This window comes from Chiloscyllium plagiosum, unplaced genomic scaffold (assembly GCF_037043375.1).
Source record: "Chiloscyllium plagiosum isolate Xiang-an unplaced genomic scaffold, Cpla_swu_hap1 HiC_scaffold_3, whole genome shotgun sequence".
Classification (NCBI taxonomy): Eukaryota; Metazoa; Chordata; class Chondrichthyes; order Orectolobiformes; family Hemiscylliidae; genus Chiloscyllium; species Chiloscyllium plagiosum.
The window spans coordinates 158,766,659-158,789,945 of NW_028270141.1; the positions used below are offsets into that span (position 1 = coordinate 158,766,659).

Genomic DNA, 23,287 nt, shown 5'->3' on the forward strand with positions numbered 1-23,287 from the left:
GGACAAGAGTGTGTGTGTATGGGGACAGGAGAGTGTGTGTATGGGGACAGTAGAGTGTGTGTACGGGCACAGGAGAGTGTGTGTACGGGACAGGAGAGTGTGTGTACGGAACAGAGGTGTGTGTGTGTGTGTGTATACGGGACAGGAGAATGTGTGCATGGGACAGGAGAGTGTGTGTATGGGACAGGAGAGTGTGAGCTGGAAATGTATTGCTGGAAAAGCGCAGCAGGTCAGGCAGCATCCAGGGAACAGGAGAATCGACGTTTCGGGCATAAGCCCTTCTTCAGGAATGGGGAAAGTTTGTCCCTTTTTCCCAAAAAAAAATAAATAAATAAAAAGGAGAGTGTGTGTACGGGACAGGAGAGTGTGTGTATGGGAACAGGAGAGTATGTGTACGGGGACAGGAGAGTGTGTGTACGGGACAGGAGTATGTGTGTGGGGACAGGAGAGTGTGTGTGTACGGGGACAGGAGAGTGTGTGTATGGCAGCAGGACATTGTGTGTATGTGGGCAGGAGAATGTGTGTATGGGGGCAACAGACTGTGTGTATGGGACAGGAGAGTGTGTGTATGGGGACAGGAGCGTGTGTGTGAACAGGAGAGTGTGTGTACAGGACAGTAGAGTGTGTGTTTGGGAACAGGTGAGCGTGTGTGTGTTCGGGGAAAGGGGTGTGTGTGTACGGGACAGGAGAATGTGTGTATGGGACAGGAGAGTGTGTGTACGGGACAGGAGAATGTGTGTACGGGACAGGAGAGCGTGTGTACGGGGACAGGAGAGTGTGTGTATGGGGACAGGAGAGTGTGTGTATGGGACAGGAGAGTGTGAGCTGGAAATGTGTTGCTGGAAAAGCGCAGCAGGTCAGGCAGCATCCAGGGAACAGGAGAATCGACGTTTCGGGCATAAGCGCTTCTTCAGGAATGGGGAAAGTTTGTCCCTTTTTCCCAAAAAAAAAGAAAATAAAAAAGGGATAGACTTTCCCCATTCCTGAAGAAGGGCTTATGCCCGAAACGTCGATTCTCCTGTTCCCTGGATGCTGCCTGACCTGCTGCGCTTTTCGAGCAACAGATTTCCAGCGCTGATCTCCAGCATCTGCAGACCTCACTTTCTCCCCACAGGAGAGTGTGAGTATGGGGACAGGAGAGTGAGTGTGTGTATGTGGTCAGTAGAGTGTATGTACGGGACAGAGGTGTGTGTGTACAGGACAGGAGAGTGTGGGCATGGGACAGGAGTGTGTGTATACGGGGACAGGAAAGTGTGTGTACGGGACAGGAGAGTGTGTGTATGGCAGTAGGACATTGTGTGTATGTGGCCAGGAGAGTGTGTGTATGTGGACAGGAGAATGTGTGTATGGGGACAACAGACTGTGTATATGGGACAGGAGAGTGTGTGTATGTGGACAGAGGTGTGTGTGTACGGGACAGGAGAGTGTGGGCATGGGACAGGAGTGTGTGTGTACGGGGACAGGAAAGTGTGTGTACGGGGACAGGAAAGTGTGTGTACGGGACAGGAGAGTGTGTGTATGGCAGCAGGACATAGTGTGTATGTGGCCAGGAGAGTGTGTGTATGTGGGCAGGAGAATGTGTGTATGGGGACAACAGACTGTGTGTATGGGACAGGAGAGTGTGTGTATGGGGACAGGAGAATGAGTGTACAGGACAGGTGAGTGTGTGTATGGGAATAGTAGTGTGTGTGTACGGGACAGGACTGTGTGTGTGTGGGACAGGAGAGTATGTGTACGGGGACAGGAGAGTGTGTGTATGGGGACAGAAGAGTATGTGTAGGGAACAGGAGAGTGTGTGTATGGGACAGGAGAGTGTGAGCTGGAAATGTGTTGCTGGAAAAGCGCAGCAGGTCAGGCAGCATCCAGGGAACAGGAGAATCGACGTTTCGGGCATAAGCGCTTCTTCAGGAATGGGGAAAGTTTGTCCCTTTTCCCCAAAAAAAAAGAAAATTAAAAAGAGACAAACTTTCCCTATTCCTGAAGAAGGGCTTATGCCCGAAACGTCGATTCTCCTGTTCCCTGGATGCTGCCTGACCTGCTGCGCTTTTCGAGCAACAGATTTCCAGCTCTGATCTCCAGCATCTGCAGACCTCACTTTCTCCCCACAGGAGAGTGTGAGTATGGGGACAGGAGAGTGAGTGTGTGTATGTGGTCAGTAGAGTGTATGTACGGGACAGAGGTGTGTGTGTACAGGACAGGAGAGTGTGGGCATGGGACAGGAGTGTGTGTATACGGGGACAGGAAAGTGTGTGTACGGGACAGGAGAGTGTGTGTATGGCAGTAGGACATTGTGTGTATGTGGCCAGGAGAGTGTGTGTATATGGACAGGAGAATGTGTGTATGGGGACAATAGACTGTGTATATGGGACAGGAGAGTGTGTGTATGGGGACAGGAGAGTGTGTGTACAGGGACAGGAGAGTGTGTGTATGGGAACAGTAGAGTGTGTGTACGGGACAGGACTGTGTGTGTATGGGGACAGGAGAGTGTGTGTACGGGGACAGGAAAGTGTGTGTATGGGACAGTAGAGTATGTGTAGGGGACAGGACTGTGTTGTATGGGACAGGAGTGTGTGTGTGTACGGCACAGGAGAGTGTGTGTGTGTGAACAGGAGAGTGTGTGTACGGGACTGTAGAGTGTGTGTTCGGGAACAGGTGTGTGTATGTACGGGGAAAGGGGTGTGTGTGTACGGGGACAGGAGAGTGTGTGTATGGGGACAGGAGAGTGTGTGTATGGGAACAGGAGGGTGTGCGTGTGTGGGGACAGGAAAGTGTGTGTATGGGTCAAGAGAGTGTGTGTACGGGACAGATGAGTGTGTGTGGGGACAGGAGAGTGTTTGTATTGGGACAGGAGAGTGTGTGTATTGGGACAGGCGAGTCTGTGTATGGGGCAGGAAAGTGTGTGTATGGGGACAGGAGAGTGTGTGTACAGGGGCAGGAGAGTGTGTGTATGGGGACAGGAGAGTGTTTGTAGGGGACAGGAGAGTGTGTGTATGGGGACAGGAGAGTGTGTGTGTGTGAACAGGAGAGTGTGTGTACGGGACTGTAGAGTGTGTGTTCGGGAACAGGTGTGTGTATGTACGGGGAAAGGGGTGTGTGTGTACGGGGACAGGAGAGTGTGTGTATGGGGACAGGAGAGTGTGTGTATGGGAACAGGAGGGTGTGCGTGTGTGGGGACAGGAGAGTGTGTGTATTGGGACAGGAGAGTGTGTGTATGGGACAGGAGAGTGTGTGTACGGGGACAGGAGAGTGTGTGTATGGGACAGGAGAGTGTGTTTATGGGGACAGGAGAGTGTGTGTGTACGGCACAGGAGAGTGTGTGTGTGTGAACAGGAGAGTGTGTGTACGGGACTGTAGAGTGTGTGTTCGGGAACAGGTGTGTGTATGTACGGGGAAAGGGGTGTGTGTGTACGGGGACAGGAGAGTGTGTGTATGGGGACAGGAGAGTGTGTGTATGGGAACAGGAGGGTGTGCGTGTGTGGGGACAGGAGAGTGTGTGTATTGGGACAGGAGAGTGTGTGTATGGGACAGGAGAGTGTGTGTACGGGGACAGGAGAGTGTGTGTATGGGACAGGAGAGTGTGTTTATGGGGACAGGAGAGTGTGTGTGTACGGCACAGGAGAGTGTGTGTGTGTGAACAGGAGAGTGTGTGTACGGGACTGTAGAGTGTGTGTTCGGGAACAGGTGTGTGTATGTACGGGGAAAGGGGTGTGTGTGTACGGGGACAGGAGAGTGTGTGTATGGGGACAGGAGAGTGTGTGTATGGGAACAGGAGGGTGTGCGTGTGTGGGGACAGGAGAGTGTGTGTATTGGGACAGGAGAGTGTGTGTATGGGACAGGAGAGTGTGTGTACGGGGACAGGAGAGTATGTGTAGGGGACAGGAGAGTGTGTGTATTGGGACAGGAGTGTGTGTGTGTACGGCACAGGAGAGTGTGTGTGTGTGAACAGGAGAGTGTGTGTACGGGACTGTAGAGTGTGTGTTCGGGAACAGGTGTGTGTATGTACGGGGAAAGGGGTGTGTGTGTACGGGGACAGGAGAGTGTGTGTATGGGGACAGGAGAGTGTGTGTATGGGAACAGGAGGGTGTGCGTGTGTGGGGACAGGAGAGTGTGTGTATGGGACAGGAGAGTGTGTGTACGGGGACAGGAGAGTGTGTGTATGGGACAGGAGAGTGTGTGTACGGCACAGGAGAGAGTATGCACGGGGACAGGAGAGTGTTTGTGTATGGGAACAGGAAAGTGTGTGTATGGGGACAGGAGTGTGTGTTTATGGGACAGGAGAGTGTGTGTATTGGGACAGGAGAGTGTGTGTATGAGACAGGAGAGTGTGTGTACGGGGACAGGAGAGTGTGTGTATGGGACAGGAGAGTGTGTGTACGGCACAGGAGAGAGTATGCACGGGGACAGGAGAGTGTGTGTATGTGGGCAGGAGAGTGTGTTTATGGGGACAACAGACTGTGTGTATGGGACAGGAGAGTGTGTGTATGGGGACGGGAGAGTGTGTATACGGGGACAGGAGAGTGTGTGTACGGGGACAGGAGAGTGTGTGTACGGACAGGAGAGTGTGTGTACAGGGACAGGAGAGTGTGTGTACGGGGACAGGAGAGTGTGTGTACGGGGATGGGAGAGTGTGTGTACGGGGACAGGAGAGTGTGTGTATGTGGGCAGGAGAGTGTTTATGGGGACAACAGACTGTGTGTATGGGACAGGAGTGTGTGTGTATGGGGACAGGAGAGTGTGTGTACAGGGACAGGAGGGTGTGTGTACGGAACAGGAGAGTGTGTGTACGGGGACAGGAAAGCGTGTGTGCGGGACAGGAGAGTGTGTGTACGGGACAGGAGAGTGTGTGTACGAGACAGGAGTATATGTGTGGGGACAGGAGAGTGTGTGTACGGGGACAGGAGAGTGTGCGTATGACGGCAGTACAGTGTATGTATGGGGACAGGAGAGTGTGTGTACGGGGACAGGAGAGTGTGTGTATGTGGGCAGTCGAGTGTGTTTATGGGGACAAGAGACTGTGTGTATGGGACAGGAGAGTGTGTGTACGGGGACAGGAGAGTGTGTGTACAGGGACAGCTGAGTGTGTGTACGGGGACGGGAGAGTGTGTGTACGGAACAGGAGAGTGTGTGTGTGGGGACAGGAGAGTGTGTGAAATGGGACAGGAGAGTGTGTGTACGGGACAGGAGAGTGTGTGTACGGGACAGGAGAGTGTGTATACGGGGACAGGAGAGTGTGTGTACGGGGACAGGAGAGTGTGTATACGGGGACAGGAGAGTGTGTGTACGGACAGGAGAGTGTGTATACGGGGACAGGAGAGTGTGTGTACGGGGACAGGAGAGTGTGTATACGGGGACGGGAGAGTGTGTGTACGGAACAGGAGAGTGTGTGTGTGGGAACAGGAGAGTGTGTGAAATGGGACAGGAGAGTGTGTGTACGGGACAGGAGAGTGTGTGTACGGGGACGGGAGAGTGTGTGTACGGAACAGGAGAGTGTGTGTGTGGGGACAGGAGAGTGTGTGAAATGGGACAGGAGAGTGTGTGTACAGGGACAGGAGAGTGTGTGTACGGGACAGGAGAGTGTGTATACGGGGACAGGAGAGTGTGTGTACGGGGACAGGAGAGTGTGTATACGGGGACAGGAGAGTGTGTGTACGGACAGGAGAGTGTGTGTATTGGGACAGGAGAGTGCGTGTACGGGGACAGGAGAGTGTGTGTACGGGACTGGAGAGTGTGTGTACCGGACAGGAGAGTGTGTGTACGGGTACAGGAGAGTGTGTGTATGGGGACAGGAGAGTGTGTGTACGGGGACAGGAGAGTGTGTGTATGTGGGCAGGAGGGTGTGTTTATGGGGACAAGAGACTGTGTGTATGGGACAGGAGAGTGTTTGTGTGGGGACAGGAGAGTGTGTGAAATGGGACAGGAGAGTGTGTGTACAGGGACAGGAGAGTGTGTGTACGGGACAGGAGAGTGTGTATACGGGGACAGGAGAGTGTGTGTACGGGGACAGGAGAGTGTGTGTACGGACAGGAGAGTGTGTGTATTGGGACAGGAGAGTGTGTGTACCGGACAGGAGAGTGTGTGTACGGGTACAGGAGAGTGTGTGTATGTGGGCAGGAGAGTGTTTATGGGGACAACAGACTGTGTGTATGGGACAGGAGAGTTTGTGTACGGGACAGGAGAGTGTGTGTACGGGACAGGAGAGTGTGTGTACGAGACAGGAGTATATGTGTGGGGACAGGAGAGTGTGTGTACGGGGACAGGAGAGTGTGCGTATGGGAACAGTAGAGTGTGTGTACGGCACAGGACTGTGTGTGTATGGGGACAGGAGAGTGTGTGTACGGGGACAGGACTGTGTGTGTATGGGACAGGAGAGTGTTTGTGTGTGAACAGGAGAGTGTGTGTACAGGACAGGAGAATGTGTGTACGAGACAGGAGAGTGTGTGTACGAGACAGGAGAGTGTGTGTATGGGGACAACAGACTGTGTGCATGGGACAGGAGAGTGTGTGTATGGGGACAGGAGAGTGTGTGTATGGGAACAGTAGAGTGTGTGTACGGCACAGGACTGTGTGTGTATGGGGACAGGAAAGTGTGTGTACGGGGACAGGACTGTGTGTGTATGGGACAGGAGAGTGTTTGTGTGTGAACAGGAGAGTGTGTGTACAGGACAGGAGAATGTGTGTACGAGACAGGAGAGTGTGTGTACGAGACAGGAGAGTGTGTGTATGGGGCCAGGAGAGTGTGTGTATGGGGACAACAGACTGTGTGTATGGGACAGGAGAGTGTGTGTATGGGGACAGGAGAGTGTGTGTACAGGGACAGGAGAGTGTGTGTATGGGAACAGTAGAGTGTGTGTACGGCACAGGACTGTGTGTGTCTGGGGACAGGAGAGTGTGTGTACGGGGACAGGACTGTGTGTGTATGTGACAGGAGTGTGTGTGTACGGCACAGGAGAGTGTGTGTGTGTGAACAGGAGAGTGTGTGTACAGGACAGTAGAGTGTGTGTTCGGGAACAGGTGAGTGTGTGTGTGTACGGGGAAAGGGGTGTGTGTGTGTACGGGGACAGGAGAGTGTGTGTATGGCAGCAGGACATTGTGTGTATGTGGCCAGGAGAGTGTGTGTATGTGGGCAGGAGAATGTGTGTATGGGGACAACAGACTGTGTGTATGGGACAGGAGAGTTTGTGTACGGGACAGGAGAGTGTGTGTACGGGACAGGAGAGTGTGTGTACGAGACAGGAGTATATGTGTGGGGACAGGAGAGTGTGTGTACGGGGACAGGAGAGTGTGCGTATGGGAACAGTAGAATGTGTGTACGGCACAGGACTGTGTGTGTATGGGGACAGGAGAGTGTGTGTATGGGACAGGAGAGTGTTTGTGTGTGAACAGGAGAGTGTGTGTACAGGACAGGAGAATGTGTGTACGAGACAGGAGAGTGTGTGTACGAGACAGGAGAGTGTGTGTATGGGGACAACAGACTGTGTGCATGGGACAGGAGAGTGTGTGTATGGGGACAGGAGAGTGTGTGTATGGGAACAGTAGAGTGTGTGTACGGCACAGGACTGTGTGTGTATGGGGACAGGAGAGTGTGTGTACGGGGACAGGACTGTGTGTGTATGGGACAGGAGAGTGTTTGTGTGTGAACAGGAGAGTGTGTGTACAGGACAGGAGAATGTGTGTACGAGACAGGAGAGTGTGTGTACGAGACAGGAGAGTGTGTGTATGGGGCCAGGAGAGTGTGTGTATGGGGACAACAGACTGTGTGTATGGGACAGGAGAGTGTGTGTATGGGGACAGGAGAGTGTGTGTACAGGGACAGGAGAGTGTGTGTATGGGAACAGTAGAGTGTGTGTACGGCACAGGACTGTGTGTGTCTGGGGACAGGAGAGTGTGTGTACGGGGACAGGACTGTGTGTGTATGTGACAGGAGTGTGTGTGTACGGCACAGGAGAGTGTGTGTGTGTGAACAGGAGAGTGTGTGTACAGGACAGTAGAGTGTGTGTTCGGGAACAGGTGAGTGTGTGTGTGTACGGGGAAAGGGGTGTGTGTGTGTACGGGGACAGGAGAGTGTGTGTATGGCAGCAGGACATTGTGTGTATGTGGCCAGGAGAGTGTGTGTATGTGGGCAGGAGAATGTGTGTATGGGGACAACAGACTGTGTGTATGGGACAGGAGAGTGTGTGTATGGAGACAGGAGAGTGTGTGTACAGGGACAGGAGAGTGTGTGTATGGGAACAGTAGAGTGTGTGTACGGCACAGGACTGTGTGTGTATGGGACAGGAGTGTGTGTGTACGGCACAGGAGAGTGTGTGTGTGAACAGGAGAGTGTGTGTACAGGACAGTAGAGTGTGTGTTCGGGAACAGGTGAGTGTGTGTGTGTGTTCGGGGAAAGGGGTGTGTGTGTACGGGACAGGAGAATGTGTGTATGGGACAGGACAGTGTGTGTACGGGACAGGAGAATGTGTGTACGTGACAGGAGAGTGTGTGTCCGGGGACAGGAGAGTGTGTGTATGGAGCCAGGAGAGTGTGTGTACAGGACAGGAGAGTGTGTGTACGAGACAGGAGAGTGTGTGTACGAGACAGGAGTATGTGTGTGGGGACAGGAGAGTGTGTGTATGGGGCCAGGAGAGTGTGTGTATGGGGACAACAGACTGTGTGTATGGGACAGGAGAGTGTGTATATGGGGACAGGAGAGTGTGTGTACAGGGACAGGAGAGTGTGTGTATGGGAACAGTAGAGTGTGTGTACGGCACAGGACTGTGTGTGTATGGGGACTGGAGAGTGTGTGTACGGGGACAGAACTGTGTGTGGATGGGACAGGAGTGTGTGTGTATGGCACAGGAGAGTATGTGTGTGTGAACAGGAGAGTGTGTATACAGGACAGTAGAGTGTGTGTTCGGGAACAGGTGAGTGTGTGTACGGGGAAAGGGGTGTGTGTGTGTGTATGGGGACAGGAGAGTGTGTGTATGGGGACAGGAGAATGTGTGTATGGGAACAGGAGAGTGTGTGTATGGGGACAGGAAAGTGTGTGTATGGGTCAGGAGAGTGTGTGTACGGGACAGGAGAGTGTGTGTGGGGACAGGAGAGTGTGTGTATGGGACAGGAGAGTGTGTGTAAGTGGACTGGAGAGAGTGTGCATGGGACAGGAGTGTGTGTATAAGGGGACAGGACAGTGTGTATATGGGGACAGGAGAGTGTGTGTACAGGGACAGGAGAGTGTGTGTATGGGGACAGGAGAGTGTGTGTATGGGGCAGGACAGTGTGTGTCCAGGGACAGGAGAGTGTGTGTACGGGGACAGGAGAGTGTGTGTATGGGAACAGGAGAGTGTGTGTATGTGACAGGAGAGTGTGTGTATGGGGACAGGAGAGTGTGTGTACGGGGACAGGGAAGTGTGTGTATGGGGACAGGAGAGTGTGTGTATGTGACAGGAGAGTGTGTGTTTGGGGACAGGAGAGTGTGTGTATGGGACAGGAGAGTGTGTATATGTGGACAGAGGTGTGTGTGTACGGGACAGGAGAGTGTGGGCATGGGACAGGAGTGTGTGTGTACGGGGACAGGAAAGTGTGTGTACGGGGACAGGAAAGTGTGTGTACGGGACAGGAGAGTGTGTGTATGGCAGCAGGACATAGTGTGTATGTGGCCAGGAGAGTGTGTGTATGTGGGCAGGAGAATGTGTGTATGGGGACAACAGACTGTGTGTATGGGACAGGAGAGTGTGTGTATGGGGACAGGAGAATGAGTGTACAGGACAGGTGAGTGTGTGTATGGGAATAGTAGAGTGTGTGTACGGGACAGGACTGTGTGTGTGTGGGACAGGAGAGTATGTGTACGGGGACAGGAGAGTGTGTGTATGGGGACAGAAGAGTATGTGTAGGGAACAGGAGAGTGTGTGTATGGGACAGGAGAGTGTGAGCTGGAAATGTGTTGCTGGAAAAGCGCAGCAGGTCAGGCAGCATCCAGGGAACAGGAGAATCGACGTTTCGGGCATAAGCGCTTCTTCAGGAATGGGGAAAGTTTGTCCCTTTTCCCCAAAAAAAAAGAAAATTAAAAAGAGACAAACTTTGCCTATTCCTGAAGAAGGGCTTATGCCCGAAACGTCGATTCTCCTGTTCCCTGGATGATGCCTGACCTGCTGCGCTTTTCGAGCAACAGATTTCCAGCTCTGATCTCCAGCATCTGCAGACCTCACTTTCTCCCCACAGGAGAGTGTGAGTATGGGGACAGGAGAGTGAGTGTGTGTATGTGGACAGTAGAGTGTGTGTACGGGACAGAGGTGTGTGTGTACAGGACAGGAGAGTGTGGGCATGGGACAGGAGTGTGTGTATACGGGGACAGGAAAGTGTGTGTACGGGACAGGAGAGTGTGTGTATGGCAGCAGGACATTGTGTGTATGTGGCCAGGAGAGTGTGTGTATGTGGACAGGAGAATGTGTGTATGGGGACAACAGACTGTGTATATGGGACAGGAGAGTGTGTGTATGGGGACAGGAGAGTGTGTGTACAGGGACAGGAGAGTGTGTGTATGGGAACAGTAGAGTGTGTGTACGGGACAGGACTGTGTGTGTATGGGGACAGGAGAGTGTGTGTACGGGGACAGGAAAGTGTGTGTATGGGACAGTAGAGTATGTGTAGGGGACAGGACTGTGTTGTATGGGACAGGAGTGTGTGTGTACGGCACAGGAGTGTGTGTGTGTGTGAACAGGAGAGTGTGTGTACGGGACTGTAGAGTGTGTGTTCGGGAACAGGTGTGTGTATGTACGGGGAAAGGGGTGTGTGTGTACGGGGACAGGAGAGTGTGTGTATGGGGACAGGAGAGTGTGTGTATGGGAACAGGAGGGTGTGCGTGTGTGGGGACAGGAAAGTGTGTGTATGGGTCAAGAGAGTGTGTGTACGGGACAGGAGAGTGTGTGTACGGGACAGGAGAGTGTGTGTACGAGACAGGAGTATATGTGTGGGGACAGGAGAGTGTGTGTACGGGGACAGGAGAGTGTGCGTATGGGAACAGTAGAGTGTGTGTACGGCACAGGACTGTGTGTGTATGGGGACAGGAGAGTGTGTGTATGGGGACAACAGAGTGTGTGTATGGGGACAGGAGAGTGTGTGTATGGGAACAGTAGAGTGTGTGTACGGCACAGGACTGTGTGTGTATGGGGACAGGAGAGTGTGTGTACGGGGACAGGACTGTGTGTGTATGGGACAGGAGAGTGTTTGTGTGTGAACAGGAGAGTGTGTGTACAGGACAGTAGAGTGCGTGTTCGGGAACAGGTGAGTGTGTGTGTGTACGGGGAAAGGGGTGTGTGTGTGTACGGGGACAGGAGAGTGTGTGTATGGCAGCAGGACATTGTGTGTATGTGGCCAGGAGAGTGTGTGTATGTGGGCAGGAGAATGTGTGTATGGGGTCAACAGACTGTGTGTATGGGACAGGAGAGTGTGTGTATGGAGACAGGAGAGTGTGTGTACAGGGACAGGAGAGTGTGTGTATGGGAACAGTAGAGTGTGTGTACGGCACAGGACTGTGTGTGTATGGGACAGGAGTGTGTGTGTACGGCACAGGAGAGTGTGTGTGTGAACAGGAGAGTGTGTGTACAGGACAGTAGAGTGTGTGTTCGGGAACAGGTGAGTGTGTGTGTGTGTTCGGGGAAAGGGGTGTGTGTGTACGGGACAGGAGAATGTGTGTATGGGACAGGACAGTGTGTGTACGGGACAGGAGAATGTGTGTACGTGACAGGAGAGTGTGTGTCCGGGGACAGGAGAGTGTGTGTATGGAGCCAGGAGAGTGTGTGTACAGGACAGGAGAGTGTGTGTACGAGACAGGAGAGTGTGTGTACGAGACAGGAGTATGTGTGTGGGGACAGGAGAGTGTGTGTATGGGGCCAGGAGAGTGTGTGTATGGGGACAACAGACTGTGTGTATGGGACAGGAGAGTGTGTATATGGGGACAGGAGAGTGTGTGTACAGGGACAGGAGAGTGTGTGTATGGGAACAGTAGAGTGTGTGTACGGCACAGGACTGTGTGTGTATGGGGACTGGAGAGTGTGTGTACGGGGACAGAACTGTGTGTGGATGGGACAGGAGTGTGTGTGTATGGCACAGGAGAGTATGTGTGTGTGAACAGGAGAGTGTGTATACAGGACAGTAGAGTGTGTGTTCGGGAACAGGTGAGTGTGTGTACGGGGAAAGGGGAGTGTGTGTGTGTATGGGGACAGGAGAGTGTGTGTATGGGGACAGGAGAATGTGTGTATGGGAACAGGAGAGTGTGTGTATAGGGACAGGAAAGTGTGTGTATGGGTCAGGAGAATGAGTGTACAGGACAGGTGAGTGTGTGTATGGGAATAGTAGAGTGTGTGTACGGGACAGGACTGTGTGTGTGTGGGACAGGAGAGTATGTGTACGGGGACAGGAGAGTGTGTGTATGGGGACAGAAGAGTATGTGTAGGGAACAGGAGAGTGTGTGTATGGGACAGGAGAGTGTGAGCTGGAAATGTGTTGCTGGAAAAGCGCAGCAGGTCAGGCAGCATCCAGGGAACAGGAGAATCGACGTTTCGGGCATAAGCGCTTCTTCAGGAATGGGGAAAGTTTGTCCCTTTTCCCCAAAAAAAAAGAAAATTAAAAAGAGACAAACTTTGCCTATTCCTGAAGAAGGGCTTATGCCCGAAACGTCGATTCTCCTGTTCCCTGGATGATGCCTGACCTGCTGCGCTTTTCGAGCAACAGATTTCCAGCTCTGATCTCCAGCATCTGCAGACCTCACTTTCTCCCCACAGGAGAGTGTGAGTATGGGGACAGGAGAGTGAGTGTGTGTATGTGGACAGTAGAGTGTGTGTACGGGACAGAGGTGTGTGTGTACAGGACAGGAGAGTGTGGGCATGGGACAGGAGTGTGTGTATACGGGGACAGGAAAGTGTGTGTACGGGACAGGAGAGTGTGTGTATGGCAGCAGGACATTGTGTGTATGTGGCCAGGAGAGTGTGTGTATGTGGACAGGAGAATGTGTGTATGGGGACAACAGACTGTGTATATGGGACAGGAGAGTGTGTGTATGGGGACAGGAGAGTGTGTGTACAGGGACAGGAGAGTGTGTGTATGGGAACAGTAGAGTGTGTGTACGGGACAGGACTGTGTGTGTATGGGGACAGGAGAGTGTGTGTACGGGGACAGGAAAGTGTGTGTATGGGACAGTAGAGTATGTGTAGGGGACAGGACTGTGTTGTATGGGACAGGAGTGTGTGTGTACGGCACAGGAGTGTGTGTGTGTGTGAACAGGAGAGTGTGTGTACGGGACTGTAGAGTGTGTGTTCGGGAACAGGTGTGTGTATGTACGGGGAAAGGGGTGTGTGTGTACGGGGACAGGAGAGTGTGTGTATGGGGACAGGAGAGTGTGTGTATGGGAACAGGAGGGTGTGCGTGTGTGGGGACAGGAAAGTGTGTGTATGGGTCAAGAGAGTGTGTGTACGGGACAGGAGAGTGTGTGTACGGGACAGGAGAGTGTGTGTACGAGACAGGAGTATATGTGTGGGGACAGGAGAGTGTGTGTACGGGGACAGGAGAGTGTGCGTATGGGAACAGTAGAGTGTGTGTACGGCACAGGACTGTGTGTGTATGGGGACAGGAGAGTGTGTGTATGGGGACAACAGAGTGTGTGTATGGGGACAGGAGAGTGTGTGTATGGGAACAGTAGAGTGTGTGTACGGCACAGGACTGTGTGTGTATGGGGACAGGAGAGTGTGTGTACGGGGACAGGAGAGTGTGTGTACGGGGTCAGGAGAGTGTGTGTGTGGGGACAGGAAAGTGTGTGTATGGGTCAAGAGAGTGTGTGTACGGGACAGGAGAGTGTGTGTGGGGACAGGAGAGTGTTTGCATTGGGACAGGAGAGTGTGTGTATTGGGACAGGCGGGTCTGTGTATGGGGCAGGAGAGTGTGTGTACGGGGACAGGAGAGTGTGTGTATGGGACAGGAGAGTGTGTGTACGGGGACAGGAGAGTGTGTGTATTTGGACAGGAGAGTGTGTGTAAGGGGTCAGGAAAGTGTGTGTATGGGGACACGAGAGTGTGTGTACAGGGGCAGGAGAGTGTGTGTATGGGGACAGGAGAGTGTTTGTGTATGGGAACAGGAATGTGTGTGTATGGGGACAGGAGTGTGTGTTTATGGGACAGGAGAGTGTGTGTATTGGGACAGGAGAGAGTGTGTATGGGACAGGAGAGTGTGTGTATGGGACAGGAGTGTGTGTGTATGGGACAGGAGTGTGTGTGTGGGGACAGGAGAGTGTGTGAAATGGGACAGGAGAGTGTGTGTACAGGGACAGGAGAGTGTGTGTACAGGACAGGAGAGTGTGTATACGGGGACAGGAGAGTGTGTGTACGGGGACAGGAGAGTGTGTGTACGGACAGGAGAGTGTGTGTATTGGGACAGGAGAGTGCGTGTACGGGACAGGAGAGTGTGTGTACGGACAGGAGAGTGTGTGTATTGGGACAGGAGAGTGCGTGTACGGGGACAGGAGTGTGTGTGTACGGGACAGGAGAGTGTGTGTACGGACAGGAGAGTGTGTGTATTGGGACAGGAGAGTGCGTGTACGGGGACAGGAGAGTGTGTATACGGGGACAGGAGAGTGTGTGTACGGGGACAGGAGAGTGTGTGTACGGACAGGAGAGTGTGTGTATTGGGACAGGAGAGTGTGTGTACGGGGACAGGAGAGTGTGTGTACGGGGACAGGAGAGTGTGTGTATGTGGGCAGGAGGGTGTGTTTATGGGGACAAGAGACTGTGTGTATGGGACAGGAGAGTGTGTGCATGGGGACAGGAGAGTGTGTGAAATGGGACAGGAGAGTGTGTGTACAGGGACAGGAGAGTGTGTGTACGGGACAGGAGAGTGTGTATACGGGGACAGGAGAGTGTGTGTACGGGGACAGGAGAGTGTGTGTGTGGGGACAGGAGAGTGTGTGAAATGGGACAGGAGAGTGTGTGTACAGGGACAGGAGAGTGTGTGTACGGGACAGGAGAGTGTGTATACGGGGACAGGAGAGTGTGTATACGGGGACAGGAGAGTGTGTATACGGGGACAGGAGAGTGTGTGTACGGGGACAGGAGAGTGTGTGTACGGACAGGAGAGTGTGTGTATTGGGACAGGAGAGTGCGTGTACGGGGACAGGAGAGTGTGTATACGGGGACGGGAGAGTGTGTGTATGTGGGCAGGAGGGTGTGTTTATGGGGACAAGAGACTGTGTGTATGGGACAGGAGAGTGTGTGCATGGGGACAGGAGAGTGTGTGAAATGGGACAGGAGAGTGTGTGTACAGGGACAGGAGAGTGTGTGTACGGGACAGGAGAGTGTGTATACGGGGACAGGAGAGTGTGTGTACGGGGACAGGAGAGTGTGTGTGTGGGGACAGGAGAGTGTGTGAAATGGGACAGGAGAGTGTGTGTACAGGGACAGGAGAGTGTGTGTACGGGACAGGAGAGTGTGTATACGGGGACAGGAGAGTGTGTATACGGGGACAGGAGAGTGTGTATACGGGGACAGGAGAGTGTGTGTACGGGGACAGGAGAGTGTGTGTACGGACAGGAGAGTGTGTGTATTGGGACAGGAGAGTGCGTGTACGGGGACAGGAGAGTGTGTGTACGGGACTGGAGAGTGTGTGTACCGGACAGGAGAGTGTGTGTACGGGTACAGGAGAGTGTGTGTATGTGGGCAGGAGAGTGTTTATGGGGACAACAGACTGTGTGTATGGGACAGGAGAGTTTGTGTACGGGACAGGAGAGTGTGTGTACGGGGACAGGAAAGCGTGTGTACGGGACAGGAGAGTGTGTGTACGGGACAGGAGAGTGTGTGTACGGGGACAGGAGAGTGTGTGTATGGGGAAGGAGAGTGTGTGTACGGGACAGGAGAGTGTGTGTACGGGGACAGGAGAGTGTGTGTACGGGGACAGGAGAGTGTGTGTATGGCGGCAGTACAGTGTGTGTATGGGGCCAGGAGAGTGTGTGTATGGGGACAGGAGACTGTGTGCATGGGACAGGAGAGTGTGTGTATGGGAACAGTAGAGTGTGTGTATGGCAGCAGGACTGTGTGTGTATGGGGACAGGAGAGTGTGTGTACGGGACAGGAGAGTGTGTGTATGGCGGCAGTACAGTGTGTGTATGTGGCCAGGAGAGTGTGTGTATGTGGGCAGGAGAATGTGTGCATGGGGACATCAGACTGTGTGTATGGGACAGGAGAGTGTGTGTATGGGGACAGGAGCGTGTGTGTACAGGGACAGGAGAGTGTGTGTATGGGAACAGTAGAGTGTGTGTACGGCACAGGACTGTGTGTGTATGGGGACAGGAGAGTGTGTGTACGGGGACAGGACTGTGTGTGTATGGGACAGGAGAGTATTTGTGTGTGAACAGGAGAGTGTGTGTACAGGACAGGAGAATGTGTGTACGAGACAGGAGAGTGTGTGTACGAGACAGGAGTGTGTGTGTACGGGGACAGGAGAGTGTGCGTAAGGCGGCAGTACCGTGTGTGTATGGGGACAGGAGAGTGTGTGTATGGGGACAACAGACTGTGTGTACAGGGACTGGAGAGTGTGTGTATGGGGACAGGAGAGTGTGTGTATGGGGACAGGAGAGTGTGTGTCCGGGGACAGGAGAGTGTGTGTCCAGGGACAGGAGAGTGTGTGTATGGGAACAGTAGAGTGTGTGTACGGCACAGGACTGTGTGTGAATGGGGACAGGAGAGTGTGTGTACGGGGACAGGACTGTGTGTGTATGTGACAGGAGTGTGTGTGTACGGCACAGGAGAGTGTGTGTGTGTGAACAGGAGAGTGTGTGTACAGGACAGTAGAGTGTGTGTTCGGGAACAGGTGAGTGTGTGTGTGTACGGGGAAAGGGGTGTGTGTGTGTACGGGGACAGGAGAGTGTGTGTATGGCAGCAGGACATTGTGTGTATGTGGCCAGGAGAGTGTGTGTATGTGGGCAGGAGAATGTGTGTATGGGGACAACAGACTGTGTGTATGGGACAGGAGAGTGTGTGTATGGAGACAGGAGAGTGTGTGTACAAGGACAGGAGAGTGTGTGTATGGGAACAGTAGAGTGTGTGTACGGCACAGGACTGTGTGTGTATGGGGACAGGAGAGCGTGTGTATGGGGACAGGACTGTGTGTGTATGGGACAGGAGTGTGTGTGTACGGCACAGGAGAGTGTGTGTGTGTGTGTGAACAGGAGAGTGTGTGTACAGGACAGTAGAGTGTGTGTTCGGGAACAGGTGAGTGTGTGTGTGTTCGGGGAAAGGGGTGTGTGTGTACGGGACAGGAGAATGTGTGTATGGGACAGGACAGTGTGTGTACGGGACAGGAGAATGTGTGTACGTGACAGGAGAGTGTGTGTCCGGGGACAGGAGAGTGTGTGTACGAGACAGGAGTATGTGTGTGGGGACAGGAGAATGTGTGTATGGGGACAGGAGAGTGTGTGTATGGGGACAGGAGAGTGTGTGTATGGGGACAGGAGAATGTGTGTACGGGAACAGGAGAGTGTGTGTATGGGGACAGGAAAGTGTGTGTATGGGTCAGGAGAGTGTGTGTACGGGACAGGAGAGTGTGTGTGGGGACAGGAGAGTGTGTGTATGGGACAGGAGAGTGTGTGTAAGTGGACTGGAGAGAGTGTGCATGGGACAGGAGTGTGTGTGTAAGGGGACAGGACAGTGTGTATATGGGGACAGGAGAGTGTGTGTACAGGGACAGGAGAGTGTGTGTACGGGGACAGGAGAGTGTGTGTATGGGAACAGGAGAGTGTGTGTATGTGACAGGAGAGTGTGTGTACGGGGACAGGGAAGTGTGTGTATGGGGACAGGAGAGTGTGTGTATGTGAGAGGAGAGTGTGTGTTTGGGGACAGGAGAGTGTGTGTATGGGACAGGAGAGTGTGTGTATGTGGACAGTAGAGTGTGTGTACGGGACAGGAGTGTGTGTGTACGGGGACAGGAGAGTGTGTGTACGGGGACAGGAAAGTGTGTGTACGGGACAGGAGAGTGTGTGTATGGCAGCAGGACATAGTGTGTATGTGGCCAGGAGAGTATGTGTATGTGGGCAGGAGAATGTGTGTATGGGGACAACAGACTGTGTGTATGGGACAGGAGAGTGTGTGTATGGGGACAGGAGAGTGTGTGTCCAGGGACATTAGAGTGTGTGTTTGGGAACAGTAGAGGGTGTGTACGGGACAGGACTGTGTGTGTATGTGGACAGGAGTGTGTGTGTACGGCACAGGAGAGTGTGTGTACGGCACAGGAGAGTGTTTGTGCAGGGCAGGAGGGTGTGTGTACGTGGAAAGGGGTGTGTGTGTATGGGGACAGGAGAGTGTGTGTACGGGAACAGGAGGGTGTGTGTGTATGGGGAAAAGAGAGTGTGTGTTTGGGGAAAGGAGAGTGTGTGTATGGTACAGGAGATTGTGTGTACAGGGACAGGAGAGTGTGTGTACGGCGACAGGAGAGTGTGTGTACGGCGACAGGAGAGTGTGTGAATGGGACAGAAGAGTGTGTGTACAGGGACAGGAGAGTGTGTGTGCGGGGACAGGAGATTGTGTGTATGGGGACAGGAGAGTGTGTGTATGTGGCCAGGAGAGTGTGTGTGCGGGGCAGGAGATTGTGTGTATGGGGACAGGAGAGTGTGTGTATGGGGACAGGAGAGTGTGTGTATGGGGACAAGAGAGTGTGTGTATGGGTTAGGAGAGTGTGTGTACGGGACAGGAGAGAGTGTGTACGGGGACAGGAGAGTGTGTGTACGGGAACAGGAGGGTGTGTGTACGGGGACAGGAGAGTGTGTGTACGGGGACAGGAGAGTGTGTGTACGGGGACAGGAGAGTGTGTGTATGGGACAGGAGAGTGTGTGTAAGTGGACTGGAGAGAGTGTGCATGGGGACAGGAGAGTATGTGTATGGTACAGGAGATTGTGTGTACAGGGACAGGAGAGTGTGTGTACGGGACAGGAGAGTGTGTGTACGGGACAGAAGAGTGTGTGTACGGGGACAGGAGAGTGTGTGTATGGGAACAGGAGAGTATGTGTACGGGGACAGGAGAGTGTGTGTACGGGGACAGGAGAGTGTGTGTATGGGTTAGGAGAGTGTGTGTACGGGGACAGGAGAGTGTGTGTATGGAACAGGAGGGTGTGTGTGTATGGGGACAGGAGAGTGTGTGTATGGGACAGGAGAGAGTGTGTACGGGGACAGGAGAGTGTGTGTACGGGGACAGGAGAGTGTGTGTACGGGGACAGGAGAGTGTGTGTACGGGGACAGGAGAGTGTGTGTACGGGGACAGGAGAGTATGTGTACGGGAACAGGAGAGTATGTGTACGGGGACAGGAGAGTGTGTGTATGGGTTAGGAGAGTGTGTGTACGGGAACAGGAGGGTGTGTGTACGGGGACAGGAGAGTGTGTGTACGGGGACAGGAGAGTGTGTGTACGGGGACAGGAGAGTGTGTGTACGGGGACAGGAGAGTGTGTGTATGGGAACAGGAGAGTATGTGTACGGGGACAGGAGAGTGTGTGTATGGGTTAGGAGAGTGTGTGTACGGGTTAGGAGAGTGTGTGTACGGGGACAGGAGAGTGTGTGTACGGGACAGGACAGTGTGTGTACGTGACAGGAGAGTGTGTGTATGGGGACTGGAGAGTGTGTGTACGGGACAGGAGAGAGTGTGTAGGGGGACAGGAGAGTGTGTGTACGGGACAGGAGAGTGTGTGTACAGGGACAGGAGAGTGTGTGTATGGGTTAGGAGAGTGTGTGTATGGGACAGGAGAGTGTGTGTACGCGGACAGGAGAGTGTGTGTACGGGGACAGGAGAGTGTGTGTATGGAACAGGAGAGTGTGTGTAGTGGGACAGGACAGTGTGTGTATGGGGACAGGAGAGTATGTGTATGGTACAGGAGAGTGTTTGTACAGGGACAGGAGAGTGTTTGTGCGGGGACAGGAGAGTGTTTGTACAGGGACAGGAGAGTGTTTGTGCGGGGCAGGAGTGTGTGTGTAAGGGGACAGGACAGTGTGTGTATGGGGACAGGAGAGTATGTGTATGGTACAGGAGATTGTGTGTACAGGGACAGGAGAGTGTGTGTACGGGACAGAAGAGTGTGTGTGTGTGGGGATAGGAGAGTGTGTTTGTACGGGGACAGGAGAGTGTGTGTACGGGACAGGAGAGTGTGTGTACGGGGACAGGAGAGTGTGTGTATGGGACAGGAGAATGTGTGTATTGGGACAGGAGAGTGTGTGTACGGGGACAGGAGAGTGTGTGTACGGGGACAGGAGAGTGTGTGTACGGGACAGGAGAGTGTGTGTACGGGGACAGGAGAGCATGTGTACTGGACAGGAGAGTGTGTGTACGAGACAGGAGTATGTGTGTGGGGACAGGAAAGTGTGTGTATGTGGGCAGGAGAATGTGTGTATGGGGACAACAGACTGTGTGTATGGGACAGGAGAGTGTGTGTATGGGGACAGGAGTGTGTGTGTATGGGGACTGTAGAGTATGTGTAGGGGACAGGACTGTGTGTGTATGGGACAGGAGTGTGTGTGTACGGCACAGGAGAGTGTGTGTACAGGACAGTAGAGTGTGTGTTCGGGAACTGGTGAGTGTGTGTGTGCGGGGAAAGGGGTGTGTGTGTATGGGACAGGAGAGTGTGTGTATGGGGCAGGAGAGTGTGTGTACGGGGACAGGAGAGTGTGTGTACGGGGACAGGGGATTGTGTGTATTTGGACAAGGGAGTGTGTGTAAGGGGACAGGAAAGTGTGTGTAAGGGGACAGAAGAGTGTGTGTACAGAGACAGGAGTGTGTACGGGGACAGGAGAGTGTTTGTATGGTACAGGAGACTGTGTGTACGGTACAGGAGAGTGTGTGTATGGGACAGGAGAGTGTGTGTACGGGGACAGGAGAGTGTGTGTATGGGGACAGGAGAGTGTGTGTATGGGTTAGGAGAGTGTGTGTACGGGGACAGGAGAGTGTGTGTATGGAACAGGAGGGTGTGTGTGTATGGGGACAGGAGAGTGTGTGTATGGGACAGGAGAGAGTGTGTACGGGGACAGGAGAGTGTGTGTACGGGGACAGGAGAGTGTGTGTACGGGGACAGGAGAGTGTGTGTACGGGGACAGGAGAGTGTGTGTATGGGAACAGGAGAGTATGTGTACGGGGACAGGAGAGTGTGTGTACGGGGACAGGAGAGTGTGTGTACGGGGACAGGAGAGTGTGTGTACGGGGACAGGAGAGTGTGTGTATGGGAACAGGAGAGTATGTGTACGGGGACAGGAGAGTGTGTGTATGGGTTAGGAGAGTGTGTGTACGGGGACAGGAGAGGGTGTGTATGGAACAGGAGGGTGTGTGTGTATGGGGACAGGAGAGTGTGTGTATGGGACAGGAGAGAGTGTGTATGGGTTAGGAGAGTGTGTGTACGGGGACAGGAGAGTGTGTGTACGGGACAGGAGAGTGTGTGTACGGGACAGGAGAGAGTGTGTATGGGGACTGGAGAGTGTGTGTACGGGACAGGAGAGAGTGTGTAGGGGGACAGGAGAGTGTGTGTACGGGACAGGAGAGTGTGTGTACAGGGACAGGAGAGTGTGTGTATGGGTTAGGAGAGTGTGTGTATGGGACAGGAGAGTGTGTGTACGCGGACAGGAGAGTGTGTGTACGGGGACAGGAGAGTGTGTGTATGGAACAGGAGAGTGTGTGTAGTGGGACAGGACAGTGTGTGTATGCGGACAGGAGAGTATGTGTATGGTACAGGAGAGTGTTTGTACAGGGACAGGAGAGTGTTTGTGCGGGGACAGGAGAGTGTTTGTACAGGGACAGGAGAGTGTTTGTGCGGGGCAGGAGTGTGTGTGTAAGGGGACAGGACAGTGTGTGTATGGGGACAGGAGAGTATGTGTATGGTACAGGAGATTGTGTGTACAGGGACAGGAGAGTGTGTGTACGGGACAGAAGAGTGTGTGTGTGTGGGGATAGGAGAGTGTGTTTGTACGGGGACAGGAGAGTGTGTGTACGGGACAGGAGAGTGTGTGTATGGGACAGGAGAATGTGTGTATTGGGACAGGAGAGTGTGTGTACGGGGACAGGAGAGTGTGTGTATGGGACAGGAGAATGTGTGTATTGGGACAGGAGAGTGTGTGTACGGGGACAGGAGAGTGTGTGTACGGGACAGGAGAGTGTGTGTACCGGACAGGAGAGTGTGTGTATGTGGACAGGAGAGTGTTTATGGGGACAACAGACTGTGTGTACGGGACAGGAGAGTGTGTGTACGGGACAGGAGAGTGTGTGTACGGGGACAGGAGAGCATGTGTACTGGACAGGAGAGTGTGTGTACGAGACAGGAGTATGTGTGTGGGGACAGGAAAGTGTGTGTACAGGGACAGGAGAATGTGTGTATAGGGCCAGGAGAGTGTGTGTATGTGGGCAGGAGAATGTGTGTATGGGGACAACAGACTGTGTGTATGGGACAGGAGAGTGTGTGTATGGGGACAGGAGTGTGTGTGTATGGGGACTGTAGAGTATGTGTAGGCGACAGGACTGTGTGTGTATGGGACAGGAGTGTGTGTGTACGGCACAGGAGAGTGTGTGTACAGGACAGTAGAGTGTGTGTTCGGGAACTGGTGAGTGTGTGTGTGCGGGGAAAGGGGTGTGTGTGTATGGGACAGGAGAGTGTGTGTATGGGGCAGGAGAGTGTGTGTACGGGGACAGGAGAGTGTGTGTACGGGGACAGGGGATTGTGTGTATTTGGACAAGGGAGTGTGTGTAAGGGGACAGGAAAGTGTGTGTAAGGGGACAGAAGAGTGTGTGTACAGAGACAGGAGTGTGTACGGGGACAGGAGAGTGTTTGTATGGTACAGGAGACTGTGTGTACGGGACAGGAGAGTGTGTGTATGGGACAGGAGAGTGTGTTTACGGGAACAGGAGGTTGTGTGTATGGGACAGGAGAGTGTGTGTATGGGGCAGGAGAGTGTGTGTTTGGGGACAGGAGAGTGTGTGTATGGTACAGGAGAGTGTTGATACGGGACAGGAGAGTGTGTGTACGGGACAGAGGTGTGTGTGTATGGGCACAGGAGAGTGTGTGTATGGGGCAGGAGCGTGTGTGCACCGGACAGGAGTGTGTGTGTGGGGACAGGGGATTGTGTGTATGGGGACAGGACAGTGTGTGTATGGGGACAGGAGAGTGTGTGTATGGTACAGGAGAGTGCTTGTACGGGACAGGAGAGTGTTTGTGCGGGGACAGGAGAGTGTGTGTACGGGACAGAAGAGTGTGTGTGTGGGGATAGGAGAGTGTGTGTACGGGGACAGGAGAGTGTGTGTTCGGGACAGGAG

At 53.5% G+C, this 23,287-nt stretch overlaps 1 protein-coding gene across 1 annotated transcript in view; it reads left to right on the plus strand.

Annotated features, from left to right (window-relative positions):
- LOC122540190 (dynein axonemal heavy chain 6-like) overlaps nt 1–23,287 on the plus strand; it is a 1,075,999-nt gene that overhangs the window by 618,567 nt on the left and 434,145 nt on the right. The window lies entirely within an intron of this gene.